Below are 4,247 nucleotides of genomic sequence, written 5' to 3'. Positions count from 1 at the left end.
CTTGGCTTATAATGATATCACATTGGCTGATGACAACACAACAAAGACAAATACATTTTCATGTCTTTAATATTGCTGCTGTGTGGGGTTTTTTCCTTCTTGTTTACAGGTCCAACTTGAATTGTTTTGCTTGTAGTCAATATGTCTCATGTACAGCTGCTTTGTAACAATGACAATTGTAGAAAGAGCTATATAAATAAAGTTGAGTTGAGTTAATATTCTGTTTGCTTAAAAACTTTCCCTGTCCAGTGTTTCTGAAGTGTAGAAACTGGACTGCTCTTGCCCGCCCGGTCCAAAACATTCAGCGGTCAATCCANCTGGCCACAATAAAAGGCCACTCAAAAATGTGCGTTCTGTAAACGGTGGATATAACACTGGATTTGGAGATCATTTGAAACTGATATATGGAGCCGTCCCAGCGCTAAAAGATGCCGGACATGAACCGCATGTGATGAGTGAAACTGATGTCTGTGTCTGTTTGGCAATGGGTGATCACATACTTTAGTTCAGCCTACACCTCCCCCCGCACGCGCCGTATGCTTTCGGAAATAATCGTACAGCTGTATCTATCTTTTATAAATGTGATCAAACTAAATACTCTTCGAAAATACGAAGTATGCAATACTACTCTATAGGTACTCAAGATTAATATGAGATTGGCAGAAACCGCGTGTGTTAGGGCCGCTTTAATGTATTCAATTTAATCTTTTCAGCCGGCGGAGAAAGTGTAGGCGCGTTGGAAAGTGTGTTGGTGGTCCAGGTGAGATCCTCTGTGATGTGCACCCCCAGGAATTTAGTGCTGCTGACTCTCTTCACAGTCGAGCTGTCGATGGTCAGTGGGGGGTGGTCAACAGAGTTTCTCCTCAAGTCCATCACAACCTCCTTTGTCTTCCCCACATTGAGGGACAGGTTTTTAGTGCCACACCATTCAGCCAGATGGTCAGTGGGGGGTGGTCAACAGAGTTTCTCCTCAAGTCCATCACAACCTCCTTTGTCTTCCCCACATTGAGGGACAGGTTTTTAGTGCCACACCGTTCAGCCAGCTGTGCCACTTCCTCTCTGTAGTGCGTTTCATCGTTGTTGCTGATGAGACCTACCACCGTTGTGTCATCAGCGAACTTGATGATGTGGTTGAAGCTGAACTTGGCAGTGCAGTCGTGGGTCAGCAGCGTGAAGAGCAGCGGGCTGAGCGCACAGCCCTGTGGGGCACCTGTGCTCAGTGTGGTAGTGCTCGAGTTGTTGTGGCCGACAGAGAATGACTAAGGTCTTCCGGTTAGAAAGTCCAGGATCCAATTACAGAGGGAGTTGTTAAGGCCCAGCAGATTTAGTTTGTTGAAGAGCTGTTGTGGGATTATTGTGTTGAATGCTGAGCTGAAGTCAATGAACAGCATTCTAACATAGAATGCTAACATTCTAACATTCTACATAATTACAACATTCTAACAAATGTTGTACAATTAAGAGAATATTGCATAAATATTATGCTAAATAAATGTTTCTTTTTTTACTATATTTACATTTCTTATATCAGCTCCCAAAGCTGGTCATACATTTGCAATAAAAAAGCATAAATAAATACGTGAAGATTCTTGTATATAGCCCCTTTAAAATAATATAGTGTAATGTAAGTGGGATGAAAGGCTTAAGAGTTAATAATTAGTGTAATAATGAAATCAGTCATGTTTCATGTTGTTTTATTGTAGCCCTTTAATCATTTTTAATTAAAATTAGGTTAATAATAGATCCAGAGATACAGCCCATTAACCAGACAACTGAGAAACCAAGGTCAGCAAAGACACATCTTAAAGGATATATTTTTACCCAAAAATGAAAATTCTGTCATCATTTACTCACACTCAGGTCCAAACCTGTATTTCTTTGTTCTGCGAAACACAAATGAAGATATTTGGAAGAATTTCAGTAACCAACCAGATCCCCCATAGTCTCCCTTAGTTTTTCTTTTTCCTGCTATGGCAGTAAATGGGTAATGAGATCTGTTTGCTTACTGACATTCTTCCAAATATCCTGCTTTGTGTTCAGCAGAACAAAGAAATTTATACAGCTTTGGAACAACTTGAGGGTGAGTAAATGATGACAGAATTTATATTTTTGTGTGAAGTATGCCATTTAACGTGTCAAAAAATTGGCCATCATACAAAAACACAATTTGGTCTTAAAAACAATTTTGATTTGAATCACTATTTCTGTGGCTGAGAAAGAAGATTGATAAAATAGAAATAAATACTAAAAATACAAAGAATAGGAAATCTCCTGTGAAATTGAAATTTCACATTTGAAATTGACCTTGAAATTCAGACGATTGTTTTCTTCTGTGTTCTTCAGAGACGGTCACCATGCACCAAATGATCTCAATAGTGGTGTGCTTCATTTTCATCATAATCGTGACGGTCACAGTCTTCATCTACAGGTCAGTAAAGACAGATTCACAGCATTTCTACACAGCACGAGACAACACAACAAGCTTTCAAAGCTATTTACTCTGCTCGACTTGTAAATCAGCTCTGTTGATTATAAGAGGATTGATTTAGTTTTGTTGCGTCACTTCCTTGCAGTTTAAAATGTGTAACACATGTTATCCAAAGCTTTGGGCAATCTGGGTCTGATGTTATATCCCTCTGTCTGTCTTTTTCTCTCTTTCTCTTCCTCTATCTGTTCCTGATGTTTATTAGAGAAAAAACCGCCAGACCTCTCCACGGACATACATACATCAACTCTAAATCTTAAATCAAAACCTAAATCTTCATCATTTTATCACTTTATATCAAGTGTAACCCTGTATTCAATGATAAGATGATTGGATTCATTTCTGATAATATTACATAATGGAATATTATATAATATAAAGTCAAATTTATTTTTATCTTTATTTTTTATATTTAAATATTTTAAATGCATGTTTTGTCATCATTTTACTCATAATATTTACAATCATAGTATCCATATTTACATTTTTGGCATCATTGGCTACTTCTAAAATTGGTACTTGCTGTGTTTTTGTGAATGATTTTGTCATTATATAATAATACTTCTCAAAATGCTCATAATAAAGATGCAATATTTTTACTGTGCATTTTCTTCATGACATTTTTTTGCTTATATAGGCATAGCTTTTATTTTCTCAGGCTTAAGAATGACCGCTGGTTTCCAAAATCAAAAGCCTATTGTTGCGCATGTAGAGTTATGTTCATTCTGTGCCAACATGCCATTAGCGATGTACATATCACTCTGACTTATTTAAAATGTGAAAACATACTATGTTGTACATTAGATCTATTGTTCTCTTTCTATGCTTCCTGTTTTTGTTACCCTTTTTCCTCTAATGCGTTTCCCCCATTGCACCCCACCTTCCATTGTCCCTTTCCTGTACTTATTTATACCTCTCTCTTCCTCTCTATCTCTATCTCTATCTCTATCTCTATCTCTATCTCTCTCTCTCTCTCNGAGACACGGTGACAAGGAACAGAGGACCCAAGTGCAGACAGGAGGTAAGGGGTTAAACAGACTTTTAATAAACAATTAACAAAACAAAGACCCACCTGGGGGTAAAATAACAGACTATAAACATGACAGATAACAAGAACATGGACTAACTACACTAAACTAAACTAGAGACAAACATTTGAATTAATTAACTACATTACACTGACAAGACAGGAACTCACCAGACAAAGGACACGCACACAACAGTACAATAATACAGTACAATAATCCAGCACAAGACGAGGACACAGCGGCATTAAATAAGGGGACAAATAAAGAGGGAACATGTGTGGGGCATGAAACCAATAACGAGCAATTAAGGAGACGAAAGGGTGGTAATAGAGACGTGAAACCGGAGAGTGGAAGGCCAACAGGGCAAAAACGCCTCTCTCCACATGAAACAAGAGGTTCTGTCACGATTCTGCCACTAGGTCAAGAAAAGCAACACAAGATGGGGCAGAACCATGACAGAAGCCCCTCCTTAAGGAGCAGCATCCTGATGCTCCTCAAGGAACAAACAGCAGTAGACAGACTGTGACAAAACAAACCATAACCATACATATCCAAAAATGTGATACATAGAAAAAAAGTTCAAACAAAGACATGGTGTCGGCTCGAAGGCCAGCTGGACAGCACATGGCGCCGGCTGGACAACACATGACGCCGGCTGGAAGGCCAGCTGGACAGTACATGGTGCCGGCTGGATGGCCGGCTGGACTGGACATGGCGCCGGCTGCATGGCCGGC

General features: G+C 39.2%; 1 long non-coding RNA gene across 1 annotated transcript; it reads left to right on the top strand.

The window, feature by feature from the left end:
* Positions 1-2,340: 2,340 nt before the first annotated feature.
* LOC130555231 (uncharacterized) lies at positions 2,341-3,089 on the top strand. Its single transcript, XR_008963100.1, has 2 exons — positions 2,341-2,428; positions 2,691-3,089. It is a non-coding gene; the product is annotated as an uncharacterized LOC130555231 (long non-coding RNA).
* Positions 3,090-4,247: the final 1,158 nt, after the last annotated feature.

This window comes from Triplophysa rosa, linkage group LG6, assembly GCF_024868665.1.
Source record: "Triplophysa rosa linkage group LG6, Trosa_1v2, whole genome shotgun sequence".
NCBI classification, from domain to species: Eukaryota; Metazoa; Chordata; class Actinopteri; order Cypriniformes; family Nemacheilidae; genus Triplophysa; species Triplophysa rosa.
The sequence above is the reverse complement of the archived record's forward strand: the minus strand, read 5'-3'. Positions and strand labels throughout refer to the sequence as shown.